This window comes from Haliotis asinina, chromosome 8 (genome assembly GCF_037392515.1).
Source record: "Haliotis asinina isolate JCU_RB_2024 chromosome 8, JCU_Hal_asi_v2, whole genome shotgun sequence".
Taxonomy (NCBI): domain Eukaryota; kingdom Metazoa; phylum Mollusca; class Gastropoda; order Lepetellida; family Haliotidae; genus Haliotis; species Haliotis asinina.
The window spans coordinates 27,277,347-27,295,826 of NC_090287.1; positions in this window are offsets into that span (position 1 = coordinate 27,277,347).

Genomic DNA, 18,480 nt, shown 5'->3' on the forward strand with positions numbered 1-18,480 from the left:
CAGTACGTATGTACGTACATTCTGATTCTTGTTAACGCGATATCTCATGAAGTATTGTACCCAATATCTTCAACTTTGTTGACAACCTACATTGGGGGATTATGTAGACACCAGTCAGTTTTGGTGACCTTAAGCGTATTGTCAAGGTCACCATGACACTTTGGCCACTTTTCAGATTCTTCTTAACGTGATATTTCATGAACTGTCGTACCCAACATCTTCAAAATTGGTGACAGCCTACATTGGGGGATTACGCAGACACCAGGCAGTTTTGGTGACCTTGAGTTTATTTTCAAGGTCACCACAATTCAGATTCTTGTTAAAGCAGTATCTCTTGAACTATTGTACCCAATATCTTCAAATTTGGTGACAGCCTACATTGGGGGATTATGCAGACACAAGTCAGTTTTGGTGACCTTGAGCTGATTTCAAGGTCACTTTGACACTTTGAACACTTTGAACACTCTTTAACATATCTCATGAACTATTTTATTTGATGTCTTCAAATTTGGTGACACCCTCCATTTGAGAACCAGACGATTTGGTGACCTTGATCTTATTTTCAGAATGACCGCAACTCTCTGTCCACTTTTCGAACTTATGTTAATACAACATTCCATAAAACATTGTAACCAATGTCCTCAATTTTGTTGACAGCCCACACTGGGTGATTATCCAGACACCAGTCATTTCACGCATCTTGTGTGTGAGCAAAAAGTAAAGAGTAATGAATATGTTATAAATATTTCATTCTCCTTTAGTGGTGGGGGACATTGTTAGTGGTAAACGCTTGTATTTAATATTATGAACCTTTGTGAGACTGTCAGACAAATGATACCATGATTATCAACAGTTCCTATGACTTGTTTTTTCAATGAATTTGTCATGTTGATTACCCATGATATATGTGATGTAAGTGTAGTGTAATATTATTTAAGATATTTGTCCTCTCCTGCATTTATTACTTTCAACCGGTCTCCTAACATTCCTTTGCATATACCTAGCAGGAAGAACAGCACAGATGTTTACTGTAGGATAAAACTGAACCCTCTGTGACGTTTTTCAAACCTAGGTTTGCATATTTGTGTGTTATAGTATGCCCAATGTATAAACTTCTGTATTCTTTGTAATCTCTGTAGATTTCATTGATGCTTTCTACTAACCACAAGGTTTTGATTCATTCCATTGGCTGCTCACCCATGTTCGTTTGCACTTCAGAAATATTGTTCATGAAGATACTGTTCGTTGTTAGTAGTTGATGGCTAACAAACTTAAGATAATGTCTTTTCAATTGTGGAATATTCATATGCTTTTTCTGTTCATTATTCTTTGTAATTCACATGGTGGTCAACAATATGGAAACCAGTTTTACGGCAATCAATTGTTTGATCAGTAGCAGATACATGACAAGCAGTTACATGACAAGCAGTATTTCATGAAAGGACACAGTTACATGGAAACTCTTTCCAGCGACAGTGTTATACTAAGATAGTGTTGTAGTGGATGCTCCAGATGATGGCATACATTCACCTCCACCACAAACACATTTCCCAGTTTATAGTCAACCTACTTGGACTAAAGGACTGCTAAGTAGTCTGGACCTTGCTTTGTTTCTTGTCTAAAAGTTCCATATGCACACTTGAAGGACATTTTCATCCTGCATGGAACTCTTGGTCATTTTTCTTGCACATAATGGTCTGATGTTGGTTGATTCAGTGAGTATGGTTTTATGGCGTTTTTAGCAGTATTTCAGCAACATCATGGCGGTCTGATGTTGAATGTTAGAGCGATCCATTATGACATACATCAGAGATGAAGTCATAACATGGCTGAGATCTTAAAGAATACTAGTTACCACCCCCAAGCATTTAACATAAATATTGTATTAACTAGTTACATGACAAAGTTACATGGCAAGCTGCAGTCATACCACAAGTTTGGAACAGGTTGAATTTTGTTCTCATTTCCTTCTTGAAAGTCATATGAATATCAACTCACTATTTGTTTGATGTATTTGGCAAATTAATCCCAAATGTAGATGTGAATGGCTTAATTTCTAATGATGAGCTGTCTCCATAATACTTCTTATACATTTACTAGTCATCAAGAGTTTAGACTTACTACTGCAAATGTACCCAGTTACTTCAGGCAACTTTTTTAAGCTAGATTTTGCAAAATATTCCATACTGTTTAAAGGTAATGTGTACACATGAACTGATGTATTGTAAAACAAACTTGAAATGTTGAAAAGACTGTTGTTGTGAGTTCAACAAATAATAAAACTCAGTGAAAATTGGCAAGTTTTTAACAAAACTTTACATCAAAATGCAGCTGCTCACATGCATATGTGCACATGCTTTTCAGCATTTTGATGCATGATCATCATGCAGATCATATGCATAGGGTATGCCCTAAGTTAATGGAGAAATTCATTGTTGATTAAACCATATGTGTATGTGTAACATATAGTGAGTGCTTTAAGTGAGTCTAATCTTTTGATGGGTAGTATATATTTCCATGCTTATCTCCATCCATACAGATAGTATGGATAAGGTATCATATGGTCCAGTGCTGATTGATCTATTGCTGTGTATTTCTTACATGCATTCAACCTTCTGTGGCAGCATAGGTCCCTGCTTGGATGTCAGTGCAGACTGAAAGGGATAGGTAGTGTATGAATTAAAGATTTTGAATAGAGGATAAGTGTGTGTGACGTAACTGTGAATTAAGGATCAGAGTGTGTGATTTGTGTGTGGGTGAATCATGGATCAGTGTGTGTGTGTGACTTGCCTGTATGAATCATGGATCTGTGTGTAGATATGTGACTTGCCTGTGTGAATCATGGATCCGTGTGTACATGTGTGACTTGCCTGTGTGAATCATGGATCCGTGTGCATATGTGTGACTTGCCTGTGTGAATCATGGATCCGTGTGTGACTTGCCTGTTTGTGAATATGGAGTCAGTGTGTGACCTGACTGTGTGAATAAAGGAGTTGGTGAATTAAGGGTGTGTGTGTGTCTGTCTGTCTGTCTGTCTGTCTGTGTCTGTGTGTGTGATATTTGACTGTCAGAATCAAAGATGATTGTGTATATGAGCCGAGGTGGTTGGAGTGAGTGAGGGGTTTTATATACAATATATTTATAGTTAAAATCAAGTTTTTAGATACATTGTTATGCAGGATAAGTATTGTCAAAAGAAAAAACTAAAACTAAATCTTTGAAAATATATGAATTTATGTTACAAGAAAGCAAAGACAAAATAGAACTGTTATTAAATGAAAAGGGAGCCAAAATATATCTGCAAAAATTTCAAGACACAAAAACAGCTTCACAAGCAAAATGTAATCTTAAAATTCAACACATAAAAGGAAGCAAATGAAAAAAAGGATGAAGTGTTTATTTGAGCAAAGTCCTTGTCCATCTTCTTCATACAAGTATTTTCATTGCTGAAACTTGCTTACCAACAAAATATTTAGTTCGGTATTTATGACTTTTAGATGTTATTTGATAACATCAGGTATGGAAGATGTCCTTTAATGTGCTGCAGTTCAGGCAACAAGCGAATGTGGTATCCATGCTGAATGCTGATAAGTGCAAGCATCAGATCAGGCCTCTCCAAATCATCCCTATGTTGACTGGTTGCATGAAGAAGCAGTCTGTCAACACCTGCTCCACTTTAGTCTTCCCTGGCACCTATCACTGCCATATAAACTAAATACTAAAGAGTGTTTAGCCATTTAACTCCCTTGGGATATTGCATCAGACCATTGTTTCTGTAACCAGTACAGCTAGAATGTTGCTGAGACAAGAAACCAATCATCCTGAACCTTGAATAAATCTTTGTAATATGTTAAGAAAGTATAAAATGTCAATTTTATATTTAGTTGTACCTTTTCAGAAATTCACCATATATAAAGCCATTAAGTAACTGCACAGTTGGTATGGCTTAAACTAACTCTTCAGTAACACTATCAATTCTGTAAGTTTTTGTATGGACAATGAGCGGTTTCAGAAGAAGAGTCAGATTGAACAATGTATAAGACCACATTTCTTGTATATATAGATTTGCAATGATATGCACAGTTTGAGAAAACCTCCCAGACCTTTATCTACCTTTGACTATGTTGAGCGTTTCCCTGCTGGAAGGGGAAACACCTTGACTGGATTAAGGGACTGTATGTTCATACCTGTGATCACATTGCAGTCATATTTCAGTCCTGTCAGCTGTTCCTGTCAGCATCACATGTCATGGCGTTCCAGAAATCTGGATTTTACCAGTGTATTACTGTGATGGAATTTTTAAATCGGAAGCATTTAAATAAAGTCATGTGTCCTGGTTGTATGGCTGTGGTTGATATTCGAACTGTGGCTGGTTTTCTCTATGTAGCACTTGATCTGGTGTTACTTTAGTATCTTTGACAGTTATCTGCTTTACACTTATTGCTATTGTTTATTTCTATATTTCATCAGCTCAGCTAGTATATGTGTACATGTGCTAAAACATCTCTCGGATTGTATAGTAGAACTGGCATCTAGGTCTTTTGATTATGGAAATGGTTTTGTTGCTTTTATTGTATTTCACGGATACGAATATGTCTACCAGATTGTGTGTGTCGGTGCTTGTACATTCACAGATAAATATCTACCAGTTGTTTTGTGTGTACATCCACAGATATATCAACCTATTCTCTGTGTTTACATTCACTGATATGTTAACCAGATTATGCGTGTCGGTGCCTGTACATTCATTCACAGATATATATCTATGAGTTGTTTTGTGTGTACATCCACAGATATATCAACCTGTTTTGTGTGTGTACATACACAGACATGTTTACCAGTTGTGTATGTCCATTCATAGACATATATACCAAGCTGTGCATCTGTGTGCACATTCACAGATTATATACCAGGCTGTGCATCTGTGCACATTCACAGATATATACCAAGCTGTGCATCTGTGTGCACATTCACTGACATTTCTGATAGATGTGTATACATGTCAGTACATGCATTGCAGTCTGCTGCACAATAAGATCAAAATTGTGTGTGTACATGCATTGCCTGTTCAAGACAGTTGTGGACATGTATTGCCTGTTCTAGATAGTGTGTGGACATGCATTGCAGTCTACTAGATTGTGTGTATATGGGCATTGGTAGATCGGGATTCTGTGTGTACATGTACTGCCAGATGTACTTGGTTGTTGGTGTAGGGACTGATCTGCTAGAGTGTTTGTGAACACCCATGAACAGATTTACCAGATTGTGTGCGTACATGCACTGACTAGAATCTGTGTGCACATCCAGGAACAGACCTGCTAGATTGTGTGTTTGTGTGCAAGGACTGACATTGCATATGAACATTCAGTAGAGGTCTCTGGAGGTGCGTTGACAGTGTGTGTTCTGATATATGCACACATTGGCATATGCAGTGTGTGTACATGCACTGACAGATCCACTGGATTGCATATGTGTTGGCAGGTAGGGTGTTATCTCATGTACACACATGTTGACATGTAGTGTTTATAAAAGAACTGACAGATCTACTAGACAGCATATGAACAATCAGTAGAAGATTGATGTATGGAGGTGCAGTGAAATGTGTGTTCTGATGTGCACACACATTGTCATGAGGTGTGTGTACATGCACTGACAGAAGGACTTGGAAGGGACCTGTGTGCCTCTTTCCACCTCTTTATTACATTGTACAATACTCAGAGCTGGTATTTTTATGAACACAAATATGCTTTATTAAATAAACATTTACCAAACATTACTGGTTTACTCGTTAAATGTTCTAAAGTTAAACCAAAATATATTGAAGTTACCATCTAAGGAGTAACAACACGTATGAGTTACACACATCTGAAGTATTCAAGACCTTGAGACTGTATTGCTTGGCGTAAAATACCCAGAAGAGGGCATGCAGGCTCAAACCCACACTTTTGTTGGGCAGTGCTTTCTGTATTGAAGGTTGGAGCAGAGCCATGAAGGTCCTGATTTGAAAATTGATCTTCAGTAACCCATGCTTGTCATAAGAGATGGCTAATGGGATTGGGTGGTCAGACTGGCTGACTTGGATGACACAAGCCATCAGTTTCCACTTGTGCAGATCAATGCTCATGCTGTTGATCACTGACTGTGACGGTGATCTGTAAGTAATCTAGTCTGGACCAGACAATGATCAACAACATGATACCAGTGAGCTTGACCACCCGAGTCACCATTAAGTACAAACGTGTTACTGAAGATCAATCTAACCCAGACCTTCACGAGTTCAAATGCAGCATGGAACGCACAAACCAGTGGTTGATTGCATGAGCAAAGGGCTAACTAATGGTGTACAATAGGATAATGACCACCCGTTCCTCCACTAGGTACCCACAGACGTTTCAGTACATGTTTTCTCTCACCACAAAAACTCTTGTCACACCAATAATGTCCAGTGTTTATTCACATAATCACGTTTTGTTTGTTACGCGCAATGGAGTATATTTCCAAAGGTGACTGAGACTGATTGTTATCTTGCTTTTGCGGGGTTTTGGATTGAAAGGGAAGTCTATCCGAGAGTTTGAATGGTATCTTGGTCATGCAACTAATAGCTATAGAGTAAATACGCTAATGCCACTGCCCCATCCATGGGCGCTCTGTATTTGTGAACAATTGCCTGAAGTTATGAAAACCTGAGTATGCAGTTATTATGTGGTGTATCCAATGAAATCGATTCACTTTGAGTAATAGGCGAAACAGTAACGGAAGCTATATGCATAGATCGCAGAAAGTCAGTATTGCTAAACAATGATAATTTCTTCTTGGGTAAACGGAAGTAACTTATTTGGGTTTCATGTTTGTTTGCATTTTGCACAGTGCACCACGTTCGATTCAACAGGGTGCGCATCTGAGACGCTGGAATCAAACACGTGTATGTATACTACGTGAAGCGGTTCCATACAACCTGATAACGTCATTTGTTTAATACATGTGGCACCAATTGCGTCATGTCCAAGGGACATAACCCATGGTGTTTTTATTATTGAAATAGAGCACTTGGTAAATGTGTAAAATATGGGTCGTTTTACTGCAAAAGAATAGCTTACTGAGGTATTGAGAATAGGCTGTCTAATCATTAAGATTTCAACGTCACTCCCAAATCATATAGATGCCATCGTTACGCTCTAACGGTATAGGTTTATACTTCACTCCATAATCATATAGATTCCAACGTTACAGTCTAATCATACAGGTTCCAACGTTACAGTCTAATACAGGTTTCAACGTTACAGTCTAATCATACAGGTTCCAACGTTACAGTCTAATACAGGTTTCAACGTTACAGTCTAATCATACAGGTTTCAACGTTACAGTCTAATCATGTAGATTTCAAAGTTACAGTCTAATCATACATGTTTCACTGGGTGGTTTTGTCCGTTGGGTATTACCTAATCTTTTCGGACTTACTTTTACCAGAGTCAGAGACCTTGCTAACTCAAAAGAAATCCATCTGGTTATTTCAGACTCAGTGGATACATGTGACTGAGCGAGTTGCGTTTACGCCACCTTGCACAATGATTCATTTACGTTCGTTACCAACATGTTAGAATTAGCCTATTTCACGGCACCGAAAGTCCAAAGTGAAACCCAAGAACCTATGTGTAGCGGAGGTCATGGTCATAATTATAACGAATGTGTGAATCGAACCCACGTCCAGCTGATCCCTAGACGGCTGAGAGTAAAGGCGATGGTCTACATCAATATTTCCATTAAAGTTCCAATGTGAGCGTCTCTGAATCAGTCCCTAAATGGCGTAAATCATTACACTGCGGCCAAAAAAAAGAAGAAAACACACACACACAAAAAAAACCTTGTGGAGGTTTCTCATCATGATGTTTTTTTTTTACTTTTGAAGATGTCAGTTAAGTAGTCATGATATGTTATAAGCCTTTTTCTCATCATCGTTGATTGACATTTTTTGACCGTTTCGAATTTACAGATATCAAGATTCCAAGATGTAGACCCAGTATGAAACTTAAATGGCTTTTTCACAAGAACTGGTGACGTCTGCAATGACGTGTTTACCGCTGACGCCGGAGCTTCGTGGCGCATTTGCAACGTTTGAAAAAGTCGTCATCTATGCATGATAAGTGCGCAAATACACCTTGATATCGCGTCATCGGAAATCTTCTAGTGAATTAAACCGTCGAACTAATGCTGTATGAAAAATATGTTCTTGATATCATTTTCAAATGTCATCCCTCAAAGCTTCCGGCGTAGTTCACAATCAACTGCTAATAGCCCTCTTGTCGAAAGGTCGCTACGTGCACCGGCGGTAGGGTCCGCACCTCGTATGTCCATCAAGCGACTGACAGTCTTCGATCGCGAAAGAGCATCTTCAGTTCGTGACTCAGGCTACCTCGATCTGGGCTCTGTGTATTTATGGCAGGGTCCAACCGAGGATGTTTATACCTAATTGGGTTGGGCTGTATAAGATCTTAAGACTACCCCCGCAAAAAAATGCCTCGACTCGTAACATGAAGCGAAACAAGTTGACATTTTCGTAATGGCTCTGGTAGTTAAACATGGTCATTGGATGGATGTTCCCGGTTCACGTTGTTAGTGCACACACTATGCTTTTATATGTGACAATGCTAATGATTGGAAATGAGAAGCCTTCTTGAGGTGGGCGTTTTGTACTTAAGTGCTTGTGAATGAATCTCGACATTTCATTCATTAGACCAGAGGCAGCGTTGATGTCTCAGACGTGACTTGTATCTGTTATACAGAGATGAATGAGACAGTCTTTAACCAATCACAACGTGTCCTGTGATTTACTTCCGGGTTCAAGGATATGACCTCGCAAGCTTCAATGAAATTGAAGGTCATGAACGTTACGTGGGACGAGGAAACCGGCTGAGGTTTAACGTGGACATCTCGGCAGGGGAAGAGTATTTGAGGTATCCGTCAAAGACTGTAGAAGATTATGGGGCCGTGTTTTTGCGAAGGGTTGATTTGACGTTTCTGTCGTTTATCTTCAGTTTGAAGTAGGAAGACAGTATTTTGTATCGTTACTAGTTTTGTGTCGGGCGCTACCAGTCATAGCCCAACGACATGGTGCAATTCAAGATTAGCAGAATGAGCACTCACTCACTATTTTCTTTTCTTCCTTCCACAATATTGTTCAGTAGGATAAATGTAAAAATCACCTAACTCTCATTCTTGGATCTATCCGTCCCCGTGATATCTCGACCAAAGAGGCCTGTCGTTTCGGGCTATGTTCAGGGTGTGAGTCAAGTGATGACAATCGTGGCTCGGTAATGAATGAAGGATTCCGGATGTATATCAAATGGTGGATTTGCTGAATCCGACCATGACGTCATTAAATCGCTGAAGAGCTACACCAGCTGTTACTACATTCGACTATAGTCATTCAGCATGTGACTTTTAATATCTCTAAGTTGGGTTTAGGAATTTAGAGGACTTCACTTCTAGATCTTATCGAAAGGAGAGATCTTTGCCAATTTATCTTCTGAGTAAACGCTATCTTCGTCAGTCATGCTGACACTCACCAAGGTCTTGTGCCAGTTTACTAGTGTTTAATCATATGAATCATGCATTGGTCTTTAGTGATAGCGTGCCTCCTTTAACTGATGTGATTCTGTAAAATAATTTCAGTGAATTTGTCAGGGAGTTTGATTCTGAGTAAGAAATAATTTGTTTTTTTTCCGTTTGGGAAACACACGAAGCTGATGTAATGAGAGCCAGTGTTAGTTGCAGTGAAGTGTCCGGGTTTTGTGTAGTTACCAAAGTAATTTTGACAAAATGGCAACTTAAAAATAAAAGAATGAGTTTTTAGAGAAACGTTATTGTTGATGAATCAATAACTATGTGTATTTTTACAGGTTTACCTTCTAATCGTGGATGAGATGAGACATTAGACAAACCGGGGTCACACAGTTTCTGTGATTCGTATTAGTAACTTTTGTAAGGAAATTGATACATGTTATTAGATCGTCTTAAAACACGTAACGTGCCCATGAGACAATTTATGTCATAACTCTGCCTCGGGGAAACACGTTCCAGTAAACCCCTGGGCTGCAGGTGGTTCTGCCTCTCGTGATAGGTGAAAATATACCGTTCAAAAAAGTAGGGAATATTAGATTTACCAGATTGATAAAATGCAAATGATGAAGCCAAAGAGGATACAGACGATGAAGAGAAATTAAGGGGAAATGTGACAAATTATTCCATTCCTTTGGGAATGTTTCATCCGTATGGATATGTATTACTTTTTCTCATATCCACTGGCATTGACTAGTGGTATTCTCGCAAAATGAAATATCCCCTATGATTTTAGAATGCTATATATGGCTGTCAGATTCTGCAATATGTAGAACACCGGAGTATATTCAACTCATCTGATGAAGGAGTAACGATACACCCCAGTATACCTCTCACTTGAACCCATTTTTAAAATAGATGGAGTAATATCTTTCTATCAAAATTATATATTTCATGAGTAGGTGAGTAAGGTTTTACGCAACTTTTAGCAATATTCCAGCTATATTACAGCAAAGGACAGCAGAAATAGGCTTCACACATTGTAGATATGTGGGGAATCGAACTCGGATCTTCCTCGTGACGAGCGATAGCCTTAACCACTAGGCCATGAAACAACCCTCTAGCCATCGGTTGCTGTAAGACTTCTTTGTTGATTTTGTCAATATTTTCCCCAGCCATTTGTCTATAATTACAAGGCGACTGTTTCGTTTCACCGACCGAGCGTTGGTTCACAACGATGATGATGTAATCAGTTTAACAAGCAACTGTTCTCATCACAATCTTATGGGGACACACAGAATCGTACAAGGGTTCTTATGCATTTGGCAAGTCATTTTGTGGCTTTACTTTACATTGTGGAAACCTTTAAGAAATAATATCACCAGTTTCCGCAACAGATTTTAGCAAAGTGGTTGAAGGCATGCATTGTTCTTCCCAAATCAAAACCCGTGAAGGTCCGAGGTAGAGTAGGCCTTCGGCACTCCATGCTTGTCATAAAAGGCGACTATGCTTGTCGTAAGAGGCGACTAGCGGGCTCTGGTGGTCAGACTCGCTGACATTGTTGACACGTCATCGGTTCCCAGTTGTGCAGATCGATGCTGATGCTGTTGATCACTGTATTGTCTGATTATTTACAGACAGACCCCATATAGCTGGAATATTGCTGAGTGCGGCGTAAAACTAAAGTCACTTACACTTCCCAAATCAAGCTCATAGGAAGTAACCTGTATATGACGCTTCTATGCTTCAGTGATATTTCATGACAAGGTAAGGCCCTGCACTCAACGGGCCTATCCGTATGGAACCCAGCCTTGCTCGAATGTTGTATTGAGTGCCACGTCCATACTTGTACAGTGTTTCTGTCATTTATACTGGCAAGTCGAGAGAAGCGGACAGACAGCAGTCTGTTATTTATATATTGTTTTAGAAATTATCATTTGAACTATTACTTGTTACCTTAGAGACGTGTACAAGTCTAAGGAACACAGTCCGTTATTTACATGTTACATATATATTTTTCATTAAAAAATGTCATTTGAACTGAATCTGATAATTATTACCTTAGAGACTTGTGCAAGTCTAAGGACCTCACTCCGTTATTTACATATTACATATATTTGATAAAAAATCTCATTTAAACTAAGTCTAATAATTATTTCCTTAGAGATTCACTATTAATTACTACCTCAACGACTTGTACAAGCTTACAAGGAACCAACAAGGCAATGACATCAAACTGCTTCACAAATCCTTCCAGTCAACGAGACAGACATCGATCATCAAATGAAGATCAAATGGACAAATTTTCGCCTCTTGACTCCTCAGAAGAAAACTACAAGGAGGATAGGTACACGAACTAATGAAATTAGTGTTGTTTGGATGCAATTGACCCGATCAGTCACACAGCGATTTAGTGAAAACTGTAGTGTCAGATGTAGACTGGCGTTTATATTAATAATTATATGTCTGAATACATATAATTTTGACAGAAACAAAATTACATTTAATTGATAAAGATCCCCAACGGAATTGGGGATTTCTGAACATGTAGACTTTTGCATTACAGTAAGGATTGTATGGATCAGAAAATAATGAGTGGGAGTGGCCGTGAGGCAGACTATACCAAGAGCCTGACCAGCTGGTCGGAGTGGTGATTTGCAGTTGTAAACAAGGCCGAACTAATGAGGTCGCTATGTCGACGAGGACGCCTTCAACAGTCGATAGCTCCGGACACGACAGGGCAATGTGAGCAGGAAATGAGTAGCGTTCTTCTTCATAAATGTTCGTACAGTGAGGCCGAGAAGGTTAATGGGGGGAAGTTAAGGGTGATATGAACAAGAAGAAATATGCATTATTCATAGCGATGTCAGAATTAATGGACTCGTGAGATGTAAGTAAAACTGATGATGCCTTTTCATGTTAATACAACCGGAGAGGAGAAGGTGGCCCATCTGTGACTGTATTACCGAAGGGACACATGACATACAGATGAAACATGAACACACTAGTAGTCAGCAACCTACTAGGAGACACGGTGTGGAGTTGTGTCCCTTTGTAAGTGGGCGAGTTTTGTTTTTCGCCGCCGCTTCTTGAAATATGCCTGCAGTATCACGGCGGGGGTCACCAGAAATTGATTTTACATATCATAACCATGTGGGGAATAAAACACGGAACTTCGGCGTGACGAGCGAACGCTTTAACGATTAGGTCACCCCACCGCCCCGCGTTCCATAGTACCCAACGATCGCGGGCTGCAGATTCTGTATTTTTTCATCTTGGTTTTACTAGGTTTTACCGATATGGTGGCATATGAGTAAAGCAAGTGTATCACTCTCGGCCCTCTTCAACAAAGTCAAGTTCAGAGCAGCATTGGGCCCAGCTTACTCACTCACAACATCTGCACGATTTGAACATTCATGCGATGTGCACGACATCGTACTCTGTTTCGACTACGAATGAATCTATCCCAATTGCCTAGATCGATGCTCATGATGTTGATCACTGGATTGTCTGGTGTAGACTTTGTATTTACAAATTGCCGCCATACAGCAGAAATATTGGATTGCGACGTTGAACAACAACCAGTCAACCAACGACTACAAATAACAATGTGCTTTAAGTGCTGAAGTTACAATTTAAATGATAGAATACCATTTCGGACAACGGTCTGCTTACGAATGATGCGTCATGGACAAATTTGGACTTGATAATGATAATATACGCATGGAAAAAATAGTATCTGAACATTCCACATTTTTCACAGCATCAATATGCTACCATTAATGGCTGAGAAGGTACTTCTCTAAACATCAAGGCAACTCACTGTCTGGATAGATTGACCCTCAAGGATTAATTAAATGAGACATCTCAAAGGAAAACAGAACGAAAAAGGGTTGTGTATTCAGAGAGGCAACCATCGCAAATTTCACTCATTTCACAACAACAGTGGTCGTATGACAAGTGCGACCATTTTCTAGCATACAAACCTCAAGGTATTACATAGGTATCAATACCACCTGGTCAATATCCGATATTACCTCCGCCAGCTGCAACTGCAAAAAATCCCGACTCTAGGCCCCTTTAACAGTAACAGACGCTGAAGTCAAAGTTTTTCTGCTCGGTATTCTTGAATAAGGCCTTGTTCCAGTATATTCAATAATGAACCAAACGTTGGATTAAGATCTGGGCTGTTGACACGGGAAAACATGGACGACACAAGCGCCGTGTGGCCCAGCATTGTCGTCAATGAAGACTGGCCTTGTGAACAGAGGATGACAATTACGTGAGAAGCACCCCCGCAACAGAAATGAATTGTAGCGAGATCGGTCACTAGTCATGAAGAAAAGAAATTGACTTTCGTCCGAACAGTTATGTCAAATTCCAGTGACGTCGAGCTTTACCAAGGTAGTCGTGCTGTTTTGTGCTCTTGGCATAACAACGGACATCTGAAAGGTTGTCTTTTTCTTCTCGAACTGTAAGAACATTTTGCTAAAACTGATTTCGTTTTGCAATGGTCTATGGTAATCATGGCATTACATGTTCAGACTGATAACGTTCGTTAGGAGGACGGTTTGTAACACATAAGTAATAAAGTAGGTTCCAATCCTAATTCGATTGGTCGACAGAATCATCTTTGGTCTATCTTCTCCTCTTGTGACTTTCAACCAACTGATACTTTTTGCTATCTAGCCATTCTGCTGTATAATAAAACTGTGTGCCATCGTTCGTATGGATGTAAAGGAAACTTAGTCTATAAATATCCAAAATATTGAGTATTATTACCAATGTATCTGAGGATTACGGTAGCTATTACATTTACAAAATATACTTTTCTAGACAAACATGTTGCAATGACACCTCGTGAGACTATTTTCCTCACCAAAGGTCAATAAATCGACCACACCCGTCATTAAAGACCGCTTTATAGACATTTTCATTGACACTCATTTACATCCTCACCAATCTAATATCTGTTGCATGGATCATACTATTAACCCGCCAACGTTCCGTTGTGAAGGTCAAAACTATAAATTGTATCAATTCTGCGTCAATATATCTAAGCTTGGCCTTCTCTAGGGGAACGTTCCCATATTTCATGTTATATCGGGGTTAGTTTTCACGTCGTAAAAAGGTCACCAAAGTAATTGTCTGCTCTTGACATTTGAAACCATCTCTCTTGAAACATACCGCCTTGATTTCGCCCCCACTCAATTTATCGTAATAAAAGTTTTAATGGCAAGACTCGGCTGATGTGATGAAGGTAGTACAGAATGGGGTAACCCATTTGGGTGAATGAGTGAGTGTGTGAGTGAGTGAATCAGTTTAGTTTTACTTCGCACTCAGCAATATTACAGCTATATGGCGGCGGCCTGTAAATAATCGAGTCTGGGCCAGACATTCCAGTGATCAACAACATGAGCATCGATCTGCGCCATTGGGAACCGATTACATGTGTCAGCCAAGTCAGCGAGCATGACCACCCGATCCCGTTAGTCGCCTCTTACGACAAGCAAAGTCGCTAACCCATTTGAATCGGACAGACAGCCTACACGAGGTGTATATCGCCATGAAATATTCGATAGCACACTGGTGAAAACATACATCAACATTTATCACAATTCAGATGTCCATCCCTGGATAGATTAACGATTGGAAATCTTAACAAAACCTCCTTCACATAAAATTGTATAAATACATTGTTAAATCATGTTTTAATCATATTGGATTAATTTCATTTGTACGTGCTCCAAAACTAGATTTGGAAATTTGAGTCTTGTCCTGTCATGATTTGCTGTTTGTAGGTTGGAGTGACTGAGTGAGTTTGGTTTTACACCGCGTTTAGCAAAATTCCAGAAATATCATAGCGGGGGACACCAGAAATAGACTTCACATATTGTGCCAATATGGGTAACCGAACTAAGGTCATCGCGTGACGAGCGAACGCTTTAATCATAAAGCTACCCCCACCTTCCCTTGTGGGTTGGAACACTCAGTTCGTTCTAAATTATCATCATTTTTAATGACTTACACGTGCATTTCAGGAGCCAACCCGACACTTGTGTCTTTGCGAACGTTCCATTACTCACACATTTCAGGAGCCAACCCGACACTTGTGTCTTTGTGAACGTTCCATGCTCACACATTTCAAGAGCCAGCTCGTCACTTGTGTCTTTGCGTACGTGCTTTACGCGCGCATTTCAGGATCCAACCCGACACTTGTGTCTTTGTGAACGTTCCATACGCACACATTTCAGGAGCCAGCTCGTCCCTTGTGTCTTTGCGTACGCGCTTTACGCACACATTTCAGGAGCCAACCCGACACTTGTGTCTTTGCGAATGTTCCATACTCACACATTTCAGGAGCCAGACGGACACTTGTCTTTGCGAACGTTCCATAAGCACACATTCCAGAAGCCAACCCGACACTTGTGTCTTTGCGAACGTTCTATAAGTATACATTCCAGGAACCAACCCAACACTTGTGTCTTTGCGAACGTTCCATGCTCACACATTTTAGGAGCCAGCTCGTCACTTGTGTCTTTGCGAACGTGCTTTACGCACACATTTTAGGAGCCAGACGGACACTTGTGTCTTTGCGAACGTTCCATAAGCACACATTTCAGGAGCCAACCCGACACTTGTGTCTTTGTGAACGTTCCATACTCACACATTCCAGGAGCCAGCTCGTCCCTTGTGTGTTTGCTTACGCACATTTCACAAGTCCCTTAACATACTCACTTTGCAAAGACATTTCATGAGCCAGCCCTTCACAAGTCAATGTATTTTACACAAGTAATTAGCATCAGCACAAAGTTCCGTTCCAATAGAACAGGATTATAATGGATAGTGATATTTTTACACGTCAGTTTTGTGTCCCCAGTGAATAAATGTACGTCTAACACCAGTGCCCGGAATTTAACATCGCACAGATAACCTTAATTCTATCACCTCTTCAGTTATTCTGTGACAACTGTGTTCATGTTTCTGGACATAAAGTATGGTGTACGTAAATTGATTGACAACGTGTTCCCCAAGACAGCTCGGGTTACTTTGATGATCTGACATTGATGTCTATGAAGCTCAGTAGACTTATTCTAATATATTTTGAATATCACTTATTCATGATACAATGCTGATATAACAAAATCGATTTGAAGATATGCAAGAAATCAATTTCACACAGCAAAAATGTTATAGATGGACTATATCCATCCAACAAAGAGTGATAGTTTCATATCTATCAAGACACACGCGCGCGCGCACACACACACACAATCTCAAACTTAATAAATGTAATGTCCATTTTACAAAGAAAGACCTTTTTAGAAAGAAAGATTTTCCGATGGATCATATTCATCTCCGCACACAGTAGCAATGCCTATTTTACCACCACATTATAATGACAAATCTAGCGTGAACAAGGACAGACAGTGTCACTACTATCTATTGTTCACGCCTCTAACACTGACCACCACAAGTATCCAGTTTCATGTCAGCAAGTTAAAGTGTGATGTAGCTGTGCTCCGTAATGGCAGACGAACGACGGACATTCCATGTCCATCTAGCTTGACCTTTAGCGGAACACAGGCCGATTAGTATGCAGATGAGGTGGTAACGAAGGCAAGGCCGACCTGGCCAGATACGTTGGCTCAATAGAACAACTTGGTGGCGACCTTGGTGTAGTGTCTCTCAAGAATCGCGTGTCGTTTCTTGAGCGTTGTTTTTAGTTTGACAATACAGGAGCGTTAACGACTTCCTCGTAGGACAAGACAGAAACTACAGCACAATTACGGTTTGATTTAGTGGACGTTACTGCCAGTGAAGATCCGGGTTAGGATTGGCATTCTGCAACCCCTGTTCGTCGTTAGAGGTGACAAACGGGATCGGGCGGTCGGACTCGCTAACTTGGTTGATGTACGTCATCGTATCCCAGTTGTGTAGATCGATGCTCTTGGTGACAGTGAATGCTTCAGACGATTTCAGAGTGTGGAGTTAAATAATAATAAAAAAAATCACCGAACGGGACTGCATATCATGGATGTGGGAGAAGGCAGGGAATGGTACACAATGGCAGATTTGTGTTACAGTGTACACATGACCATATTGATGTTTGTAACTCCATGGGCAATGGGGTTAGGTGGTCTAGTGGTAAAAGCATTTGCTCGTTACGCCGAAGACCCGGGTTCGATTCCCCACATTGGTACAATATGTGAAACCCACTGCTGGTGTCCTCAGCCGTGATATTGCTGGAATATTGCTAAAAGCGGCGTAAACCTAAACTCACTCACTAATTATACCTCCATACCGCAACACATTTGCAGGTATGAATACGATACCAATTCACGGACTGCTTGTGTAATCCTATCAAATACGCTACAAACAATGCGACTCGGGTGTGTCAGTAGGCTTGATGATGAAACACAAGTTCTGCGCACTCTGTTCAATCAGTGTGGGCGTGGTCTAAATATTGTGCAGGTTTATGGAAACATATCTCCTTGGTTAACGACTGTAAACCATATAAGCAGATACAATATTTTTCCATCAAAGCGGGCGCAAGATCTACATAATCAAATAATGGTATAAAGGCACAAACCAGTCCCTCTAATTGCTAGTTTGTACACGTCATTTTCAAATTCGGTGTAAAGCCCATTTCTGGTATTCCAAGCCGTGACATTGATAAAAGCGGCGTAAACACATATTCACTCTACCTGTGTTCGAATATATGACTACAAGTTATTTGTAAACAATCGGGCCTAATGCTGTCGTCAATGAGAAACTGATCTTCAAGCTTTATCATTGTGAGATCCGTGAGCCATGGGTTAAATGTTCAGAAAACGATTAACCGCACACTAACATGGAAGGAGCAAGAGCACAAAAGTGGCTACTTCCCGGTACACGAAAAATGTAGGTTCCAAAAAGCACGGG